Source organism: Callospermophilus lateralis, unplaced genomic scaffold (genome assembly GCF_048772815.1).
Source record: "Callospermophilus lateralis isolate mCalLat2 unplaced genomic scaffold, mCalLat2.hap1 Scaffold_300, whole genome shotgun sequence".
Classification (NCBI taxonomy): domain Eukaryota; kingdom Metazoa; phylum Chordata; class Mammalia; order Rodentia; family Sciuridae; genus Callospermophilus; species Callospermophilus lateralis.
This window is the reverse complement of record NW_027513641.1, coordinates 912,772-937,236: the sequence shown is the minus strand read 5'-3', so window position 1 is coordinate 937,236 and position 24,465 is coordinate 912,772. Positions and strand designations below refer to the sequence as shown.

The 24,465-nt window shown below is 36.2% G+C and overlaps 1 pseudogene; it reads right to left on the bottom strand.

Annotated features, from left to right (window-relative positions):
* Positions 1 to 17,801: 17,801 nt before the first annotated feature.
* On the bottom strand, positions 17,802 to 23,436 carry LOC143386407 (dual specificity protein phosphatase 1 pseudogene; annotated as a pseudogene).
* Between the last annotated feature and the right edge of the window lie 1,029 nt (positions 23,437 to 24,465).

The following is a 24,465-nucleotide window of genomic DNA, read 5'->3' as shown; positions in this document are numbered from 1 at the left end:
GGTCCAAGGGCACTGCAGAGGAGTTAAGGTCTGGATGGCAGTCAACCAAGATGGGCCGTCCTCTCAGGTACTGTGCTGGCCCTGGGCCGAGGATGGCAGGCCAGGCATGGCAGCGGCGAGTGTCTGGGGAGGAGTAGTAGCTGTGGCCCAAAAGGGGCTTTAGTAAAAGCAAGATAAAAGGTAAGTGATTCTAAGACATACTTATAATGGCAGAATCTCTTAAAAAAACACTTAGAATCCCATGAATTTGAATATTTTGGATCATTCGTCTTATCTCTAGCTATGCTAAAAATACTCATTGCATTGAAGTAAGGTTGCTACACATTATGTCCTTCATTTAGGATGAATTAAATGAAATTACCTGGCACATCTGACACTGTGGTTTGAATGTGTTCTCTCCACAGGTAAGGAGTTAGTAGCATGATGGTCTTAGAAAAGGCTACATAGGCTGTGGATGTAGCTCAGTGGTGGAGCTCTTGCTTTGTGTATGTGCAGCCTAGCTTCAATCATCAGCCCAGGTTGGGCAAGCTGCACACTGTGTGAGAATGCAGCATCACCCCCCACCCCAACCCTCCTCCAGGGAAGAAGTTCTCTTTTCCAGGTTACCCAACCTGCCATCACCTGGCCTTAGACTTCCCAGCCTCTAGAACCAGGAGAAAATACATTTCTGTTGCTTATAAGTTATACATTTGTGGTATTCTGTTCTAGTAGCACAAGTGGAATAAGTCAGAGTCAGTTAATGAAATGTTCTACACTTTATATTGAATTAATACACCTGGTGTATGGTGTAATTTTTCAAAAGTTCTTGAGCTAATCTAGTTCTTCTCTAAAGTGATTTCTTGCCCATCTTTCTCTTTTTGTATGTGTGACTTTATATTGAATGTGGTTTATACACAGCAGTCTCCCCTGCCCCTATCTGAGGTTTCACTTCCCATGGTTTCCTTTACCCCCGCCATGGTCAAGCTTTGGTTGAATTACCAGTATGTCTTCACTCTTTCCAGAAAGATTAGAGCATGTGAGAAAATCCTTTATTACAGCCTATTGTTGTGTTTCTTTATTGAGTTGTTATTAATTTCTTTTATTGAGTTATTATTGTTAATAAATAACTAATTTATAAGTTAAACTTTATCATAGGTATGCATATACAGGAAAAAACATAACATGTGTGGCATATGTGTGCACACCATGCTCTGGATAAATTTGACATAAATTTTAGATCTGCAATTTTGCTTATAATTCAAATATATTTATAAATAATGCATATACATATTTATAATATATATATATATATATATATATATAAATAATATATATTTTATTATGTTTATTATACATATATATACACACACACATATACATAAAAGGTAAGTTTTTAAAAACCCACTATCATTAGCTGATCTAAAATTGAATTATCATTCTTTAAACCAAAAAAGCCAATCAGTATTCAGTCTCCTTGCTTGTCTCTCTCAATGTTTCTTAACAAGTGTATGTTGCAGTTGGTTAAGATATCTGATAAGTCCCTTTTCTTCTATAGGTTTTTCATCCTTCTTGCTTTTTTAAGCCTTATCCCCTCCTTTGGTAAGTGAGGAAATTGAATGTTTTAATGTAGATTTTTTATCATTCTATATTTTGTTCATTGTGTCCCTGTGTGCTCATTCACCATGTTTCTCTTCCCTCTGAGTTTCCTGTAAACTATAAGTTAGATCTTGAGGCTTGATGAGACTTGGCTTATTTTGCAGGGTAGGAAGGTAAAATTGTTGGTGGTGTTTGGTTCTGTGGGGCATTTATTGGGAAAGTCTGGTTGTCCCTTTCTTATGTTAACCATTCATGATGGTCAGGATTTATTGATATCTGTGATTTGGTGTTGCTCCCCTGATTGTCTGAATAACTGAGTTACAGATATTTAAGACTTCTTTTAGTTTACATGACTAGACAGTACATGAGAATCATTTTAAGTATTCACAGTCAGAATTAAGTTTCATACTGTTTAGAATGTGTGTAATCATTCTAGAAAATTATAAAAAAACATATTGATAAAATTTGTTTTCAAAATACCAGCATCTTCTGCTGTGTGTATATATTTTTTTGTTTGTTTGCTTTGTTGTTATTTTCAGAAAAGATGTTAAGACCTCTCTAAGTTGCTGAGGCTGGCCTTGAACTTGCAATCCTTCTGTCTTGGCCTCCTAAACTGCTAGGATTACAGGCATGCCACTCTGCACCCAGAATTGTATATTATTTTTATCACACTAAAAGGAAGGTATTTTTGTTGTTTTCTTGCTTGGATTTTAATTTTATCCCTGCTAATTATTTTTGGTATACAGAATAATTAAGAGTTTTTGTATTGTAACTTGAAGTTTGAGATTTTTTGAAGAGAGATGATCAGAATCATAAAACTAAATGAAGGACCTCTTATAGAAGGATTTATTTTCATTTTCTACATTACTAACAACCTTGAGAGAAATACAGAGTAAATATGACAGTTTCACCAAAAGTACTCAGTCTTACTGTGTTCGAATTGTGTTCCTTTCAATGAGAAATATGCCTGCCTGAGATTTGTACTCCTGGTGTATGCTGTAATTTTTCAAAAGTCCTTGAGATAATCTAGTTCTTCTCTAAAGAGATTTCTTGCCCATCTTTCTCTTTTTGTGTATGTGACTTTGTTAAGAGTTTGACAAAGCTTGGCTATTTGTGGTCAGATGCAGCAGATATCACATTTAATAAGTCATCATTGGGATAATGTTTGAATAGCATTCTTTTCTTTTTCCTTTTAAGACTTTTAAGAACCCAGTTTAAGTGATTCAGAAGAAAAGAAGGTTCAGAATGCAGAGAAGGGCTTAGAAAAGGGGTAGTGAGGAAGGAGTAGAGAGGCAAGAAAGCACACACACACACACGAACATTTTCTCCCCACATATTAACTTAAAGGAAGGCATTCTTCCAACACATTGAAGGAAAAGACAAGCTATCTGCTGAACCTTCTATTTGTCCTTCAAACTAAGACTTGTTCTTCTGAGTCCCATCTGAGCTTTACACAGCTCAGATGACCTGAGGAATCATGGGCAGTGAGTGATTCTTCCACACTCTGTAGTTCACTTAGGTATCATTTGGACTGAGTGAATAGATGAGAACATTCGACTTGAAATGCAGAGTAGAGAGTCTCATCTCATCCTCCTTAGTCTAAATGTGTTCCCAATGTTTGTTTTTTAGGTGGTAGAGGTAAGCATGGAGGTCACTTTTAACATTTTCACCCTGCAGCAATCATGACAGTATATGGCAGGAGGATCTCAGGAGAATCATTTTATATCTAGCCTGAATTCCTAGGTAAGTTTTGTGAGGCTTTTGGCTGTCACTCTTTTCATAGTTCCAAGAGATGTGGCACTATGCTTTTATAAAATAGCCAGGTGGTAGCCGTGACCTTAAATGATCCTCATTTCCAATTTTCAGCTTGTGTAAAATATTCTGGAGGCCAGGACTAGAAATTAGGCAATGTGTTTTGATAGTGGATTTGGGAATCTCATTTACCTGAGACTTTATGATCCCAGTCACCTGAGTTAGAAATCCATCAGTCACCAGTGATATGTCCATCAAGAAGACTTGGTGAAATGCATGGATAGAAATTGAGTGATGTTTTTGATTGTGCATTTCTGTTCTCATGCTGATATTCTGTTCTTTACAAACATTGTCTTCCTTATAGCATGAAGTTTGTGGGGGCAAAAAAATCATCATTAGCTAATATCCTCTACATCAGCTTGGGAATCCCATTACATCTGAGACTCTGTTAATGATAGGAAAATTTTTCATGTGGATGCTGAAGAATGCCAGGAAATATAATGCTGTATTTTCTGGAGAGCCTTGAAGTGGGGAGCATTGCATTGTAGGAACAATTGTATGTGTAAACCTGAGGAGATTAGATTCTTCACTTTTACTCTAAGAACAAAGGAGATATCCCTCTCATTAAAAATCTTCATCTAGTTGTTCCAGGCATTTCTTGGAATAAAGAATACAAAAACATAGCCATGCCTGGACCAAGAGATTGGGTGTGACAGTTGGAGGCATGCTTTTCTGTAAAGAAAGGGGAACTCCTTGGGTTTCTTTATTCAGGAAACATGCAATCTGAAGAAGAGCATAGACGATGTCTTCAGTAGAGTGGGGAGGCATTTCTCGAGAGCAATTTGAACATGTGAAAGAAGACTTAGCAGAGGAGGAACTTGTGTAGATAGTAATGTTAAGGGATGCATTAAGCAGAAAAATAAGTGAAGTAGTCAATAAAAATGTAATGGGTTTTTATAAGTTGAGATAATTGTAACTGATCAGCCACAGTTGGTGGTTTGTGATGCTTCTCATCTGTTTAATGACACCAACCAAGGAAGACAACTATGCCCTTTAGTATCAAATGTTTGCAGTGGCTTATGGAGCTCTTGATTTAACCTGTTAAGGTTACTCTTGTACATTTCTATTAAGTATCCTTCATGGGAAAACTATCACTGTATATCACCAGTGACTAAATAAATAGAGCCTCCTTACATATATGGAAAGCAGTTTCTCTTTTCTCGTATTCTGGTAATTCTTTGGACTGCTTAAACAGTGGAAATTATAGGTTAGGAAAAAGGGCTTATTAGTCATTTACTACTGACTATCATTTATAAATAATAATATAGTTGATATCTACCACTTCCTCAGTTCTTGCGTGCCGGATTCAGTGCTGTTGAAAAAGAAATAGCAAAATAAGGATGATCTTGAAAACAAACAAATCACAAACAACTTCTCTTGCCAACAAAAGTGGTACTATCCAGTTGGTTAATCAAAAATTAACGTTGAGGCTGGGGGTGTAGCTAGAGTGGTGGAACATGTTCTTACCATGCTCAAGGCCTTGGGTTCTACCCTAGCACCAAAATAGATGGATGAATGAGTGAATGTTAAATTTGATATCCATCTAGGTGATTTAAAAATATTTACATAATTGGAATGCTATGTATACCTTTGAGAATTTCCTGTGTAGTTTTTAAATCTAAGCTGATAGTAAATATAAAAAATATTTTCTATTTCCTTGATCTCAAATAATTGGTTCAAGTAAATTTTGGATCAGTTAGATGAGCAACTTTAATAAAATAGCTTTGTGGAAAATTTTAAGCATACACACATTAGAATAGTGTAATAAGGACTCACTTAATTTGTAAATTCCTCTGAGACAGTGTGGAGCTCCCATCTCTACATGAGGAGGACCTGAGAATCTGACTGACTGACCTGTAACAATTGGTTTATCTGGATTGATTTCTCATATATGAAATGTGATAACTGTTTTAGTGAACTTTCTCACTGCTGTGACTAAAACAGCCAACAAGAACAAATTTAGATTAGGAAAAGTTTATTTGGAGCTCATAGTTTCACAGATATCTGTGCATTTCCAGCAGGCACCATTCCTTGGGAGTTTATGTGAGGCAAAACATTGGTGGGAGAATTGGTCAGAGGCCAGAAAGCACAGAACTAAGCCCAGCTCAAAAAACATATATCCCAAAGGCACATCCCCAGAGACCCACCTCCTGCGGCCATACCGTACCTGCCTACAGTTATCAAACCATTAATCTCTATCAAGGGATTAATTCACTGATTGGGTTCAGTCTCTTATAACTGAATAATATAACACCTCTAAACTTTCTTGCATTGTCTCACACATGAGCTATTGAGGGACATCTAATATTGAAACTGTAACAGATACTGTACAATATAGCTTGGGGTCCCCTGTTTGTTGAGCAGGATTTTTCCTGCACACAGCACAGTGCCCCAGTGTAGGAACTGCTTCAGTAGTAGTATCATGATCTTCTCTCCTTTGTGCTCTCTTCCTTCATTCAGCCATGCTTTCTAGAAGCAGATTATGTTGATTTCTTCTGTACACCTTCTAAAGTGTCTGTGTCCCATAGTCAAACGTAAGTGTGACCTGAGTAGCTCTGTGTTGTTTGGGTGCTATTATTACAAAGAATAGTTAAGATTATAAATGATCAGTGTCTCTGTGCCAATAACTTAAAGAAAACTCAAATGTCCACTGTTACTGTGACAGGGAAAAGCCCTATGTGCAATAGGCTGGTGTATAGGGAGGTGCTCATGCCACCTCAGGGAGCCAGAGAAAGCTTCCCTGATGAACCTAAGTCTGTCTTGGGTTCTAAACTGGATAAAAGGTATAAAATGTCATTTTGAATTTAAAAAATGTACCAGTTAAGAAATTCTACCTAGAAAGACACATGGTATCCAAAAGATACATTTTATTTGACATTTATCCATCTTACAGAAATCTATGACTAGAAATATAAAAGTAGGGCAAATGGGTAGCAAAAAATAATATCAACTAGGAACTCTTTGATTTTAAGCAGTCCATGTATGAGTGTGCATGTGCACATGTGTATGTTTAATTAGCACTTTGACAGCCCATGTTGAAGTTGAAGTGTGTTTGCCCCACATTCTCTCCTCATGCCCAGCTGGCTGCTGGGTCAATAACTTCCCTACTCTTCCTTTGAACACAGAAGTGCTCACCAGGTAAACTCATCTGCCTGCCTAGTGACTACCTGTGATTGCCCATGGTGAACAGGCCAGAGAAGGTTTATGGTGGGCTAGAAATATCTACTTCACAAATTCAGTTATCCTTGAAGGACTCTGCAATAAGGAACCCATAATAATGAGGAATAGGCCTTTTAACTGGCAGAAAAGCTTAGGGAGATCTTTTAGGTAAGTAACCTTGTACAAGTTTTTTTTTTCACTTTTGGAACTGGGGATTTAACTCAGGGGCACTTTTCCACAGAGTTTTATGCCTAGTTGTTTTTTTTTTTTTTTTTTTTTTTTTTTTTTTTTTTTTTTTTTTTTTGCTTATTTGTTTGATTTTGAGACAGGGTCTTGCTTAATTGGTTAGGGCAGAAGTTGCTGAAGCTAGGCTTGATCTTGCAATCCTCCTATCTCAGCCTTGCCAGTTGCTGAGATGACTAAATCCACTATACCCAGCATAACTTGGTTTCTTAAAATGCGGATAAACAAAGTAGCAATCACATAGTACAAGGAAATGATAATAATTATAATAGCAGAAGCTAACACTAGAATGCTTACTATGGGTCATGAACAATCAGATGATATAAATCCCAGCAAATTCACAACATTTTTTGTCTCAGTGGTTTAATATAGAATAGCATTTCAATATAATTCCCTTTCAAACAAAATATCAAAACATAATCTTTATTTTGTAGAATTTGGCAAAGATTAAAATAGTTGGAAATGATTTAACATAAATAGTTCTACTGCCCATCAACAGTGATGTCCAAAAGATCTCTCTCTAGACCTAGAATAACTCATAGTCTACCAGCTAGATCTGTTCCATGTATTAGTCCTCAACATGCATGAAAAACAACATAAAGATGTGGAAATGTTATGCTGCCTTTTCTTTATCTCATACAAAATGTATACACATCTGTTTGGTTTAATCAGCCTTTGTTCATTGCCCTAAATTCATAGACAAGTTCAAATAATTAAGTGACAATCTACATCATTCTTTATCAACTCTTTATGGTTTATAGCCAAAGAATAAAAACAGTTTTTAACAACAGAATTTAAAAGATAGGGTAAAGTCAACCAGATACACTAAATACCATAAAAGATTTAGGAGGATTGTAAGATTGAGTCCAGCCTAGGGAATTTTGTGAGACCTAGTATGAAAATAAAATTTAAAAAGGACTGATAATGGTGCAAAATTGTGAAAATACACTATGATCCACCTTTAGTTCAGCTCTGGTACAGTCCTTTTGTACATATTGGATCTTCAGCCCAAGTCAGGGCTGGCTCTCTCTCTCTCTCTCTCTCTCTCTCTCTCTCTCTCTCTCTCTCTCTCTCCTGCATTATTCCTTGGATGTGTATAGACCTTCCTAAAGAAGCCTTGGACAATGTCTTTTTAAAAGGAAAAGAAAATAACTGGGGGTATAGTCCTGAGTTCAATCCCCACCAACCCACCCCCAAAAGGCAAACGAAGTTCTGAAGTTGTGTGTGTAGGATGAAAGAGAAAAGCCTCATAATTGTGTATAAGAATGGCCTCAGAATTTCTTGCAAGATTTAGTCCCTACAAATAATAAGTCCCATCTTTAAGTGCCAAGCCGTCTATCACCTTAATACATTGTATTACAGAAATGTCCAACCCTATTAAAGGATTTTAGTTTTCATTATCAGCTTCATTGTGAAAATCACTGAGAATATACACAGCCAAATTCTAACCTATTTTAGCCTTCACACCCCTTTGAATCCACATATCCTTCACCATCCCTCACACAGCTGTCCCAAAAGACTCACACAGCTTGGAAATCACATCCTCACTGAAGTCTTTCTTGGATTCTCCTAAAAGAGGTACTACATTGCCATCACTTTATTTGGATAGAATTTGTTACCTGTTATGGATTTCTTTTTCTCAAGCCTATAAGCTTCTAAAAGACAATAACTGTATCCCATTCATCTTTATCATCTCAATAAATAGTTGCTGAAGGAATGATGAGTTTATAGTTTATTTCATGGGAAATCCTTTTATAATGAGGATATTGAAATTATTTTAGTAGTATAGTATACATTGTTGGCATAATTCCAGATGATGAAAGCAAGTCAATATCTTTTACCTAAGGAATCACAAGGAAATTAAGGTCCAGAATTTATTGCCTACAAAATTTCCTTACAATGCCTCTGCTGAATTTCATCAGTAAGAAATATGTATTCTTTGTTTGCTTGAATACTTTACGTGTTTGCTGCTTCCTGAGAGTATACTTTTTCAAATGCTTTATTGATTACCTAAGAACAATTAATTAAAAGGCTCTGGAAAAGAATTGAGAGCCAACAGGTAGAAAGTGTATAGAGCCCATGAAAGAGTATTATTAATTTGTAAGTAAATCAGTATGGTAATCTCTATGTCAATGTGAAAAATTTGGAATACATTTTTCAAATATCTATAGAGTACTAGCTTGGAGATTTTTAAATTGATGTTTATGAAATATTACTTCTGAAAAATCAAAAATATTTTGCAAATTATTGGACAGAGTTTGTGTCAGAGTTATGTTTTATGTACTAATATCAGTAGAAAAATCGCACTTTCTAATATCCTGATTTTTTTCTGCTTTACATCACATTGCATGAGAGCCCTTCTTTTCACTTATCCTTCCTGAATCTTTGATGTGATCTTTTGACCCTGAACCTTTTGAGCACCTGCTTAACTTTTACTTCATTAGCCCATTAAATTGTGCAGGTAACTGATGTTCTTTGCCTCTCAGGATCTTAATAAACTCAACATCAGTTATATTCATCTCCTTTCTCTTTCTCATAACACAGTCTGTGTTTCTCAAAGCATGGCCCTTGGAATAGTAGCATAACCAACCTGGAATTGTGTTAGAAAGCCAAATTCTCAAGGTCCACCCTATTCAGTTTAAATATCAGACCTAACAGAAAGTAAAGCAGCAGTCTGGGCTTAACCAGGCTCTGCAGGTCATTCAGACACACTGAACTTTTAGATCTAACAGGACTAAGTATGGCCACACCATGGATTATGTACATCATCATCAGTTGGAAACTTTTTACTCCAAAATATCTCTTCTTTATTTTCTTGCCATCACTTATTTCCAGGCCCTTAAATTTGCTAAACTAATATTTGCTATGATCTAGAGGTTAGATTATCTACTGGCCTTGCCCTTATGCACTCTACATCCCTTCCATGATGCCTATTAGCTGGAAAATGTCACTTAGTTGGTTTTCTTCAACATTGACTTTTGGCAAAAATCTATCATGTTGAGAAATTCAAGCTATTTTCTTTCTCTAGGCACTTGTTGCTTGTTTGTACATGAACTTTCTTTTTAAATTCCTAATATTTCTAACATCCACTCCCTTTTTTCAAGAGTGACATATCTACTTAATCTTTCACACTGTGGGCTGATGACCTTGTCTCTGGAAAAAGAACAAATTTACACAAACAAGTTCCCTCAATTTCCAACTGCTGGTCTTCAAACCACCTCTACAGAGATTTTGTCTAACACTAAAGTAAAGGTGAGTTTTGTTCTGCAGGTGCTGATACCCTCCTTGTGACTACATTAACCTTCCTCCTCAGGTATAGCAGGGGAATGCAGGGTCTCTAGGAGGAGAAGTTCAAGGCCACATATTGACAGAGAGGGTAACACTATGAGTGATGACAATGTCATAAGTGAGAAATAGATCCATGGTGAGCCTGAAGAGAAGCTGTTTTGTGGTGGCTGTTTGTAGATAACTGGATTTGGAAGAGAGGTGAGAAGGGAAAAATGAAAGTAGGGCATTAAGAAAATAGTAATAGGGATACAAGAGTGTGCCTGCTCCACAATTAAAAGAAATGTTTCTATGCAGCAGAGGATGCGAGTGGCAGACCACTGGTTCTTCACTGCCACCCTGTGTATATGGCTGATTTTCTCTTCTGTAAAGTCAAGCATAGGATAGATCCACTCCACAGGCTGCTCCTGGCACAAATTTTTCCAACATTTCCATCAGAACCAAAAGGATTTCTTCCCGGATCCAGTTCAATGCCATCAGGATTCTGATTGGTCCTGTCTGTTTTGTGTCCAGATCTAAGGCTACAGAAAGAGGGAGAAGACAGTCTTAAGATTGACAGTCCACAGGAAAAACACAGGATGGTTGGAGAAGCTCTTCTTAACTCTCCCACAAAAGGTATGTACATTGAACTCTCTGGTTAGGAAGAACTCATATACAGGGACACAGAAACAGTATCACCTAAATGTAGTGAGTGTTGGATGGAAACCAAGGCATCTCTCTAACACTGTATATGTGAGTGTTTTATATATGTGTGTATACGCTATGTATTTTATATGTATATGTATGTATACATGTATCAAGGCATGCCTTGAGTGTGTATGCACATGTGTGGGTTTATATAGACATACAAGTGTGCTTACCTAGGTATCGGTAAATAGTTGTTGAAGTGTGTCATAGGCCACATACTCTGGAAGCAGAGGCTGAGATTGTCTGTGTATAACATGCTCATTGGTGATCTGCACTCATGATAGGAAGAGAAAAGAAGTTGTGTTTGGCAATGGAAGAAGTGAAATTTCAATGTAGCTTGACTGTGCCTGTATAAGACAGTAGAGAGTTCTGAAACAAGTGTCACTACTAAGTGTTATCTTACTCAGATGGAAATGTCTAGATCAAAGTAGCCAGGCCTTGATCTTCCTACTTCACTCACCACTGGATGTGGCCTGCCCAGAAAGGCATGATGCTGGGGGAAATGCTCTCTGCAACTGAGGTAGAGACTGATGATAAAGGCTGCCATGCTGAGAGCCATAGCCAAGTATAATATAAATGTAAAGAATGTGACAAAGCTTTTAATGAAACATCATACCTTAATAAAATCAGAGAATTCATCCTGGAGAAAAGCCATAAAAATTTAAAGAATGTTTCAAGGCTTTATTTGAAGAGTAGGCCTTACTCAACACAGGGGAATTCACACTGGAAAAGTTGTACAAAGGTAAAGAATGTGGGGAAAATTCTATGTACAATTCAAGTGTTAGTCAAGCATGAGAGGATTCATACTTGAGCAAATCTTTACAAATCTAAAGAATGTAAAAAATCATTTATTGTGATATCATGACTTATTAATTAGTAGAAAATTCATACTGGGAAAATAGTACAAATTGCCAAAAAAAGTGGCAAAGTTTTAATCAAAGCCAAATATTTTTAAAATGTCAAGAATATTACAGCAGTCATTAAGTCCTACAAATGTAAAGAATATGACAAAGTTTTTAAATGAAAGATCATACCTTACAAATCTCTATGGATTTAGAATTCAAGAGAAGTTTTGTACTTGCCAAGAATATTTAAGAACTTTATTCATTTTTTTTAAAAAAAATAATAATCTATCCAATCCTAAGACTTATACTATCTGTAGTGAGAACCCTGTAACATGCATAACTTACATGGTAGCAAAATGTTTAGTATTGAGAAAAATGACCACATATGTGAAATACAGCAACATCATTATAGTCCATATATTTCTCAATATGAGAAATATCAGCGAGAATTTCTGTATTTATAGGGTCTGTGGCCTTCTTTTGAGCAGTTGCTTAAAATTTAATGGAGATTCTTAATTGATGTGACAGAAATTTTTAAAAACGTACTCAAATATCAGCATAGTGCAAATAGCTCAGCCCTGAGAAGATAATTGTGTGTAACAAATCTCAAGTTAAAGAACAAAGTAAAAAAAAAATGGACTCAAGCCTTGAAGATTAGATAAAATATTTTTTCTCTAGGTAATGTTATCAATGTTATAGGAGTCACTTCTGAGAATTTTTAATCTGTATTTTTAGATTGACTTGGTGGAAGAGATTGAGCCCAGGGATATTGCATGCTAGGCAAATTCTCTGCCACTGTGTCATATCTTCAGTCATTTTTTTCTATAGTGCATGTGTTTTAATCCTATGCAAAAGTGAATATTTCTCAATGTGTTTAACACTACCATGTATTGAATTAGATTTTCCTGAATTTTGTAGGTAACAAATAAAAAAGGATACTGTTGTGTTAATAGTTGGAGATTGCTCTTAATTCTTTAAGGCAGTGTAATTAAACTTTCAATTACTTGGAGACTAATATTCCCCTAAATTTCAGTTTAATTATTTATATTTTTGTATCTACTAGGAAATGAAGACTGGCATAAAGAATATATATATATATATATATATATATATATATATATATATATATATATATATATATAATGCTCAGATTTCTAAATTTTTAATTACTATTTCAAAATTTTATTCTGTAATTTGTGGCTGTTTTGTTGACACCCCTTCATGTAGGATACATTGCTTTTGTTTGAAATTGATATGAATATGCACATTTTCCAATCAATGGTCCACTTTAGAACTAAGTATCATTGGAGCTTTAATTGTGCATGCATATGTGTGTTTATGTGTGAAAATGAATATGTATGCTTATGCCTCTCTTTAGAAGAAAGGGATTCACATAACTAAAAGAGAATTTTAAGATTTCTTAATGAATTACTCATATTCAATAAACGTTGAATATTATTAGCATAATTGCAGCCATCTTTCTTTTACGCATCCCTAATTCATAAATACTGTCTTTATTCCCAATAAATATAATGTAGCCTGAGGTAAAACCTACCTGGCTGAAAATGTGCTGGTCTCTCCCTGTTCTCTCAGAGAGAGATTAGAGACAACTTGCCAGCCTCTGGTATGGAGACATACTAGTTTCCCTGTTCTCTCCTTGAGAAGACAAAACAGACATACCAGTTTCCCTATTCTTTCTCTGTGAGAAAGAAAAACTGCCAGCCTTGCTTGTTTCCTAAGAAATTAATTTGCCTTCCATAAGATCAAGGGATGCTTACTATATCAGTCAAGATTAAAACCACCCCTAGTGTGTGGCCATGTTTCTATCCTATAAAAGGAAACACGCAAGGGGGAGTTGGGTCTGATTTTCATCCTTGCTGGTGCTATTCCTCTCTTTTTGAAGAGCAGCCTTGTCACCTCCTGATAATAAACCTGCTTCTTATCCCAAGTGTGTGTGTGATTATTCCTGCACAACTTTTCTTTCCCAAAATGTCCCCTTGAGGTACACTGAAAAATTTCTCCAAAATACATGCTTTCTGATTTAAAATCATGTTATTCTAATTGTGTAGTCTCTACTTTCTTGGTACTCATGGAACATATGAATTCCTCACTCACGGTTGATAACACATTGCTTTATTACCTGTTCAGGGAATTTAAGAATAATTTTAATAAAAGAAACAGGTATTCAGAAATTAGTTTGATTTCACAGGAAAATAAATACAATGGATGAACAAACTTATGAAGAAAGATTCAATATCTTTAGCAATTAGAGTAATGCAAATCAAAACTACCCTAAAATTTTATCCCACTCCATTCAGAATGGCAATCATCAAGAATATAGGCAACAAAATATGTTGGCAGGTATGTTGGGGGATAGGTACACTCGTGCATTGGTATGGGACTTCAAATTGTTAGAAAAACTGTGGATAGCAGTATGCAGCTTCTGCAGAATACATGGAATGGAATCACCTTTACACCAAGCCATTTATCCTTGATTTAAAGCCAAAGGACTTAAAATCAGCATGCTACAGTGATGCAGTCATGTCAATGTCTATAGCAGCTCAATTCACTGTAGCTAAACTATGGAACCAAACTAGGTGTCCTTCAATAAATGAATGAATAAAGAAAATGTGGAATATATATATTTAATGGAGTATTACTCAGCTTAAAAGAAAAATGAAGTAATAATATTTGCTGATATATGGGTGGACGTGGAGAATATTACCTTCAATGAAACAAACCAATCCCATGAAATCAAAATACAAATGTTTTCTCTAATATATAAATGCTAATTCCCAATAAGGTTGGGAGGCACTACAGAAGAATGTGGTTACTTCAGATGAGGTAGAGTAGAGTGGGGTAAGGTGAGAGGATATGGAGTAAGGAAGATTAGTATTATGTAACATGATTTTATATATATATATATATATATATATATATATATATATATATATATAATCTCATATATATGATTATATATTAATATTTATAATCTCATATTAATATTTATAATCTCACATATATGAGATTATACAACATGTAGAATCAGAAAAATAAGAAAATATAACCCATGTATGTATGATGTTTCAATCTGCATAAAAACATTCCACTGTCATGTATTACTAATTAAAACAAATAACATATTTTTTTAGAAATACAAAAAATAGTTTAAAATGGTTTGAAATGAGAATAACCTAAATTTTAAAAGTTCACATTCTTATTTTTTTTATCTATTGGAAAATCCTGTCATTTCAAATTGTTCCTTCAATTTATTGAGCATCTTATAATTTAGTCAACATATTGAGCCATCTTGTTTAGGTGAAACATGAATAGGCTTCAATAGTCAAAAGGTTTTTTAGTTTTATAAAATTAAAAAAAAAATTTAGTGTATATAATAGGTGGTCTTTAACTGAGAAAAAAATGTTTTATAGAATAAGCTAATTGCTCCATGTGGGGAAAAGAAACCAGGTTATCCTTTCTAAGTCCCTACCATAAAGTTCTCTATTGAACGCTCCTATCCCTTAAAGATACAGTCAGAAGACACCAGTGGTAAAGGCAAGTGGAAATGAGTGTAAGTATTCACTCCCCCTGAAGAACCTTTGCATTATACAGAAGTAGCCCTCTGGATAGAAGAATTACCATTTTCTGAGAGAACAACTAAGAACCCACAGTGAGTGAAATGCAGGTTATATTTCATCCTAAACTTATATCCCTTCAATAATGCTTCTTTGTGCAGAAACAGTCTATATGAGCATCCATAAGGACTTGCTGATTGTGTGGGTACTGTGTACTAGATGTTTTCTCCGAGCCTGTCTCTTCAGATGACTTAGACTGCTGGCTAGTCTGTTTTTCTGGTACTTAATGGACTGATCATAATTAAACCTCATTGAATTTGTAGTATTAAATAATAGCATATTTCAAACAAAGGCATTTTACCCATAGCCTTCCCATTTTATTTTTGTAACATCTGCTATATTTAAGAAAAGAAAAACATTCAAACAAAATTTTAATCAAATCAGATAGCTTTGGAAAGGAAACAAAATATCTAGATCCATGTCCTAAAATTAAATTATTTTAAAGAGCTCCATTTCCACCTGGACAAACTTGGCATACTTGTGTGTCAATGAGAAAGAATTACTGCTTTGTTGGTTTTATTATAGACTGTTTGGGCCACGCATGAGCCATGCAACAACAGTAGACCCTATTATCCCACTTATAATATATATTTCTGCCAAATGTGGTAAGTGTTGTGATTTAAATGTCTTGGATGCTGTTGGTATGGTAGCATATTAAGTGCTTTTGGAATATTCTGAATTTAAAATATACTGCCAGGTTGTATTAATTGGATAATATATACAAGGTAATCATAAAAATAGAAAATTTTTGAGAAATATGTCTATTTTGATTGCCAGAACCTCATGCAAATAAAAGTTTAATTTTACATGTTAACTTTTTTTCTGGACAGTTTAGATGATTTGCTTACAAATAAAACTTAAGAGACTGGTAATCACATTACCCAACACTTAATGTTTGTAAGGCAATGTAGTAGGGTCTTTACTTGAATTCATTCCATGTAAAACAATGCTATGAGGTAGGTGTTCATCACCATCCTGATGTCCATTTTACAAATGGGGAACTGAAGTTTTAATGCACAGAATAACTTATTCATGATCCCTCAGATAGTAAATGGCACAGTGTCAACCATGAACTTGGGACTTGTCAGTCTTAGGATTTGAGCTCTCTACTACTTCTGGTATATTCCTTTCTTAATTAATGTTAACAATATTGTAAAGTAGATTCAAATTCTCAATTATACTAACTTAGTGATTTGTACAAAAACCAAAACTCCTCCTCCAGGATTCAAATTAGTGGAAATGAATAGTTGGGGCTAAACATGTGCAAATACACTTACATAAATATAAACAAATTACATTAAAAATAGTTTGGTTTGGCTAAATTTAAGCAACACATTGTATTTTTCCTTTAAGTTGAGATAAATTAATAATAGATCACTCCAAACATGGAATTATAAAAAAATACTCATCTGTTAAGTCAAATGATGTTTAAACAGCAATTATATATTTAAATGCTTAATTTGATAGCCTTACATATCATGCATTCAAATGTATTTATTAACAAACTACACTAATTGGTATATACAATTTCATATGGCTATTCATTAATATAGAAATTGCAATACAAAGACATTGAAATCACAAAAAGTGAGCAAGAAAAGACACTGGGTGTTATAGGACATATTTCTATTTCTGCAAAATAAAAATCAAGATCTTGACCAGTGTTACTTCTTTAGAAGACATCCACTGTTCTTAGAAACCAAATTATTAATGATTTTATTATGGAAAAACTGAAGGAACTAAAAATAGGAAAATATTATTTCCATCTTGAATAAACATTTGAAAATCACAAATACCAGAGGCATGAGCTATGGGAATTTCCCTTCTGAAGGATGTGTCACTAGTTAATAAGATCAGCAGTCATAATCAGAGAGTGATGGTTTATAGTATAGTTCCACTATTGCCCATTCCTTCTCCTTATCTCTTTTCTATAATTGAAATAAAGATGCTCATGGCATTTGTTTTTTTGTTTTGTTTTGTTTTGTTTAGAAATCACATAATTTATTCCGTTGTATAAAAAAATTCATCCTTATATAATAAAATGTCTTCTTAGAAGAAGAAATATATTATTTCAGGTCATAAATAACCAGCAAACACACAACTGTTGGCAACTAAATAAACCAACACTGGTGTTTTCCACCAATGGTAAGAACAGACCTGCTCAGATCTATTTACAAGATAGTACAGTACTGAACAGAAAAATTGAGATATTTGGTTCTTCTAGGAGTAGACACATTTGTGAAGGCAGACCGCCTACGGGAAAATAAATAAGATATATTCTCATACATATATGTCATTGGGAATGTAATACTGGTAGGTATGTCAAGCATCAAGTTTCTAGAAAAAACTGAGGCAAGCAAAGAGAAAGCAGCTCACACACGAGTCCTTTCTCTTCTGCCCCGTTTTGTCAGAGGGACTTGTACCCACTGTATATTGGTCCGCAACGTGCTGAGTTCAGCAAAACGTCTTGACGCTGTCACCATGGCAAGTGCTCAGAACCCAGGGAACTTGGGTGAAATTAAATAAATAAGGACCAGCACCCACAAGCCCATCTCTGGAGTTACTGCCTCTCTTCTGGAGGAAGAGCCTGCAGTCCTGGAGGGATGGAAGCTCCTCCAGGGTTTTTCAGTAGCTGGGGGAGGTGGTGATGGGGGCTCTGAAGGTAGCTGAGGGAACTGTTCGTGGAGTGGACAGGGATGGAGCCGGGGAAGTTGAAGACGGTGTTGGCAGAGGTGCCCCGGTCTAGCACAGCCATGGCAGGGCTCCCGGCCTCGGCCGAGCAGTGCGGGGCCAGCACCTGGGACTCGAACTGCAGCAGCTGGCCCATGAAGCTGAAATTGGGGGAGATGATGCTTCGCCTCTGCTTCACAAACTCAAGGGCCTCATCCAGCTTCACCCAGTTAGTCCTCATGAGGTAAGCGAGGCAGATGGTGGCTGACCGGGAAATGCCCGCCTGGCAGTGGACAAACACCCTTCCCCCTGCATTCTTGATGGAATCTATGAAGTCTATGGCCTCGTTGAACCAGGAGCTGATGTCCGCCTTGTGGTTGTCCTCCACAGGAATGCTCTTGTACTGGTAGTGGCCCTCAAAGTGGTTGGGGCAATTGGCCGAAACATTGATCAGGGCAGTGATGCCCAAGGCAGCCAGCATGTCCTCGCGGGAAGCATGGTAGGCACTGCCCAGGTACAAGAAGGGCAGGATCTCCACTGGGCCACCCTGGTCGTAAAGTGGGGTGCTGCAGGAACTGCATCCAGATTCTGCGCTGTCAGGGACACTAGTATTCAGGGGAAGGCTGAGCCCCATGGGGGTCGACTTTTTGCTACAGAGCTCCGGACAGGAAGCTGAAAAAGCTTCATACCCTCCTTTGAGGAAGAAGACTTGCGCTGCCCCACGCCTCGCAACAGAGCGCTCCAGTGGCCAGGGCCAAGGTGCTGTCGCGCTTGGCGCCGTCCAGGGCAACACTGCGTTCCTCCAGCAGAAAGCCCGACCCTGGGTCTCTGCGCCAAAACAGAACCTGCTCTCGGACCTAGCAAGGGGTGCTAGCGGGACTCCGGGCCTCGCTCGCTCGCTACTATCCCGTCTGCCCTGGGATCGGTCCACGGCGCCCGGCTGTCGTCTCGTCCTTCGCACTGCTGCTCATGGCATTTGTAAATAGCAAAGATCTCAAACTGATGATGAGTACATTATATAAAATACCGGTGATCCAAAATGGAAAGCTGGAAAAATAGGTTGGATCCAATAAAATAATTTTTTTTTTAAAAAAGAAAGAAAACTGGGATTTACATTTAAGAAGTCAAGCAAAGTAAATCATGAAGATGTGTCTTAAAAGTAAGCACACTAAAAAAAAAAAAAAAAAAAAAAAAAAAACTCAAAGAGTCAAATAACAACTACCCATGAGTTCAAAAAGCCAAACACAATTTTATGTTTCTATAAATAAGTATGTATTATCTGAAAAAGGATACACTGAGTCATTTTCTGTGAATACAATACTAAATAGAATACAGAAAGAAATATGTGAAATATTTTTTTTTTTGTAATCAAATTGGTTGGTACAAACTCCAGGTTAATTCAAGTAGGTTTAATTTTAGCAGGAATACTCAGAGCCTCTATGGTAGCTATTGCTTCTCAAATGTGTTTGACCTTGGAAAACTTCTTTTTTGTAGAGAACTAATTGAGAATAGCATTAAAACCAACATCCTTGGAGAAACACAAAAAGGACAATGAATTTTGTAAATGGGACTCTGTATAAAAACAGAACATCAGAAAAGTGTCCATATAAACCCCAATTTTTCTGCTACCCTAGGAGTCTGTAGTGCTTGATTACCTCATCTGATAGATAGTTCTAATTCCCCATGGTACCTTGAGCAGAGTTTCTGCTGAGCAAAATTTTGCTAAAGTACTACCATATGTGAGTTATTAGATGCCATACTCCAAGATGGGTGACCATGTTTTTACCACAGTGATAGGGTGTTGGAGGTTACTGAGCTCAGGAGCCACTCCAGTGCTGATCAGTCACTGGATTCTGTACATACATCAGAAAGGTGTATAGTGTTTTTAAAGGCTATTTGTCAAGCAATTTAAATTTCTAATAATATCACTATTTTAGGAAATTTAAGTTTGTGTTTTCACAATTAATTACTCTTATAGTTGTGAAAATGCATCATATTACTGATATTTCATCATCACTTTAGCTTTCTTCTACTAAAATATAACACTAAGATCTTTAAAATATTTTAGGTGCAGTTGGACACAATATCTTTATTTTTTTTTATTTTTATGTGGTGCTGAGAATTGAACCCAGCCTCTTGCATGTATTAGGTGAGTTCTTTACCAATGAGCCACAACCCCAGCCCTGATATGACCTTTAAATTTTTTAATTGGACTAATTTCATATTTTCTTTGTTTCGTTGTTCCCTCAAATAACACCTTAAGCTCTGTTTAGCCCAATATTTAGAGAGTGCATCCATACATAACTATTTGTTGTATGACATAATAAATAATTGAATGGATAAGTGTCAATGTTGAAATTTGCTTTTAAGTAGCATTAGCAGACAAATTGATATGCATTGTTCATTGCATTTAGTTAGAAATAACAAAATAAGGGAATATTGCCTAAACCTGTAGTAAAAACAACTGAATTTCATATTTGTGAGGTAAGCAACTTCAAGTATAAGGGCAACATCAAGGACCAGAAAAACATCATCCAAACAACTAGTAGCTTGTTCATCTCTATATCCTTAAAAATGGTGTGTAGACAATTTTGCTTAGAAAGCTGAAGTCAGGGTATTGTTCTGCAGGTCTGGCAATCAGAGAAAGTTATTACACACTATCTTTTGCCCAAGAAAATTGCTAACGAAATTTTTTATTCAATTCATGTATATAGTAACATTGATTATAGATTAATTAGGGACTAAAAACTAGTTTTACCAACGTTTTAATTCCATGTTAATGAAAGATTATAAATTAATTTATTTAAATGAAATACTGTAGTATATTGATTTACAAAATGGCTAATTAGGCCATCTAGAACTTGTAGGAGACCAATGGACTTCCCAATTAATATTTAAAGACATTAATGAATAAACAATCACCAAGAAGGTTATTTCAAGAATGTAAACATTTATTTCAAGCCCTAATAAATACTGAAATAGATCTAATTACAGTCTCAGTCCTTCCAAATCACTGCATAGCAGCCGAAAGCTCAGTACTTAATAAATAATTCTGAGAGTTGCTTCATTTTCTTTAGTTGAGTAAAGAGCAAAGATTTTTTAAAGAATTGGGGGTAGTTGTTTGCCTGTTTTCCATTGTCTATCCCAACCAGTACCCTAATCTCTGTTGAACAGATCTGGACAAAATCATTAATATACCCAAGGAGTTGCCATTAGAGAAATATTTTTTGTCTGAGATATAAACTCATTTAGATGATGTACCTATTGTGTGAGAATTACCCTCTTTTATATATTGAAACCATTCTCTAAATGATAACCTTATATCTTTTCTGAATTGTACAACAGTAAAGAGATGGAAATACTTTTCAAGACATCAGTTATCAGAGAGTGAAGCTTGTAAATTGGGGCTCTAACAAAGTAATCAGAATGACATCACATAACAGGAAGCAGTTCTGCCCTCTCCAGCAGTACCCCTCAGAGACTGAGTGGCCCCCAAAAAGCAGCTTCCAATGAATATGAATTCTATCAATCACATCCCCTCTTTTAGTGATACATTTCATGTGTCTAGAAGCCAAAGTTGACAAGAGTGCTTTATCATATCAGAAATTTTTCAATTGTTAATGAATCCTTGTATAAAATATTATCAGAGCCATAAACAACTCAAAAACAAAATCTAAGAAAACCACAGAAGCACTCATCACACTTCTGCAAATGGCATGACCCAGGATAACAAAACCACTGTGGACTTCAAAATTATTTTAAATAAACTTTTTGGAGTATTATACTCCATATCAATATTTATTACTTCAACTAATGACTGTTCAGGAATAAAGAAGGCAAAAAGCAATCTATCTCAGTTCAATTGTGCAAGGTAATTACTTCCATGTTGAATATGGGATTTATTTCAACTTGGCTCACAAGGAAATTGGCTTACAATTTGCCAATGTACACATCTAATTAGAAGTCCTCTTCCTCTTTATCATAAATGTATCTCCACATTCAGATTGATATGTAGGATAGGCCTAGAGAGAGCTGGAATTAGCATACATAATACATTGTGTTATTTATTTTTTATTGAATTAATAAGTAGAATGATATGTAAACACTCTCAAAATTAAGGCATAAACTGAATATACATTAAAAGTTAACTTTACAAAGGGGGAAGTAGAAATATCTTGCCTCAGCTGATGACTTTGAAAAGCCAAGATGAACAATGGAATCCTAAGAATTAGTTAGGTATTATATAGGCATATCAGCAGAATGAGGCCGAGTCACATTGGGTTATGTTGTACCAATTTAAGGAATAGTAAAAGTAAAATGCAAGAAGCTCAGCTCCTGGCCTAAAGCCATAGAATCAAGGAAGGTTGAAATTTAGGATCAACACTCCAATATCTAGTCATAAAATATTTCTAATCTTAACATTCCAAAATAGCACACCTGTTTTGGACTTTATACTACAATATACAATTTGATCAGTTCATAAATCTGACTATACCCAAAGTGCACAATACTTAGAAATAAAACTGTATGTGTTCTTGTGACCATTTCTGAACTGTTAGAGCTATGTGTTTGATTGTTTGCTTACATTTATTCTTAAAAGTCTAGGACTTAGCTTAATATATTTTTAGTAAATATTTTGTTTTCTAGGACTACTTTTTAGCCTCGTACTCTGAGTAATTTTGCAAAGTAGGCAATTTTCTGCTTGTGTGGCAGCTTTACTTTCAGAATGCAGTAATGTGAATTTAGTTTGTTTTATTTTAAACCCAAACTTATTATTTACTCTTTTTTAAATATTTATTTGTACAATTTAATTATAGAGAATAGTGGGTTTCATTGTGGAATATTTGTGCATATGAATAAGGATTATTATTTGAATGTGATTAACAAGAATATTAAGCAAATTTGACTTATTTGTACACAATGATCATAAATTCCTAATTGGCAGCGGAGTCCACACAAGATCTCTCTATAGAAAACTCTGTCATTGTAGTACTCGGAAAATGTCCTTTAGTACTAGGAACTCAATTCCCATCTTTAATACCAAATGTGTAGTGTTAACATAAATATTCAATAAGCTAATTGTGTTACTCATCTTTTTTTCCACTGTGAACAAAATACCTGACATGTAAAAGTTAAAAGAAGAATAGTTTCTTTTGGCTCACAGTTTCAGAGGTTTCAATTAATTGTCAGCTCCCTCCATTGCTTTGGGCCCACGGTAAACAGAACATCAAGCTGGAATGATATGGCAAAGAAAAGCTGCTCAACTGGACATCCAGGAAACAGGTAGATGAACATCCAGGAAAGAGAGGGGGAGGGGTGGTAGAGAGAAGAGAGAGAGAAAGAAAAGGGACCATGGACCTGATACAGCATTCCAAGACATACCTCTAATTAGAACCCACATTCTATAGATTCAACCACCTTCTAATAATTCCATCAAATTATGAGCCCTGTCCTGGTTCAGTCATAGGACGAGTTTTTTTCCAATCTTACAGCTCTAAAACAGGTGGCACAAAAGGCCATGGCATGGTTCGGTCATGAGACCAAGCTTGTCACATCTGACAGCTCTTAAACAGCTGGTACAGAATGCATGGCATGGTTCTGTCATGGGAGCAATATTGTCTCATCTAGCAGCTCTAAAACAGGTAGCACCAGAGGCCCTGGTTTTGTTCAGTCATGGGACCAGGTATGTCCCATATTACAGCTCTAAAAAGGTAGCACAGGAAGGCATGGCCTGGTTTGGACATAGGACCAGGCTTGTCCCATGTTACAGCTATAAATCAGGTGGCACAGAAGGACCTGGTCTGTTTTGGTCATGGGATTAGTTCTGACATATCTTACAGCACTAAAATAGGTGTATCAGGAGGCTCTAGCTTGATTCAGTCATTAAACCAGGCTTGTCCCATATTGCAGCTATAAATCATGTGGCACAATTTGCCCTAGCCCATTTCAATCATGGGGCCAGGCTCTTCCAACTCACACCTCTACAACAGATGGCAGAGGAAGTCCAGGCCTAGTTTGGTCATGGGACTAGTTTTGTCCCATCTTACAGCTCTAAAACAGGTGGCAGGAGGCCCTGGTCTGGTTCAGTAATGGGACCACATGCCTCCCATTGTAGAGCACTAATACAGCTGGTACAAGATGCTCTGGTTTATTTTGGTAATGGGAACAGGCTTGTCCCATCTTACTGCTCTCAAGCAGGTGGCACAAGAGGCCCTGGCCTTGTTTGGTCATGGGACCAAGTTTGTCCCATCTTACAGCTCTGAAACAGTTGGCACAGGATGCCCTGGCCAAGATGGGTTATGTGACTAGATTTGTCTTAAGGTAGAGCTCTAAAACAGGTGGCACAGAAGGCCCTGGCCTGATTCATTTATGGGACCAGGTGTCTAAAACTTACAGCTCTAATACAGGTGGTACACAAGACTCTGGTCTATTTCATTATGGGTCCAGGCCTGTCCCATCTTATAGCTCTAAATCAGTTGGCACAGTAGGTCTTGGTCTAGTTTGGTCATGGGATAAGACTTCTTCACTCTTACAGCTCTAAAACAGGTGAAACA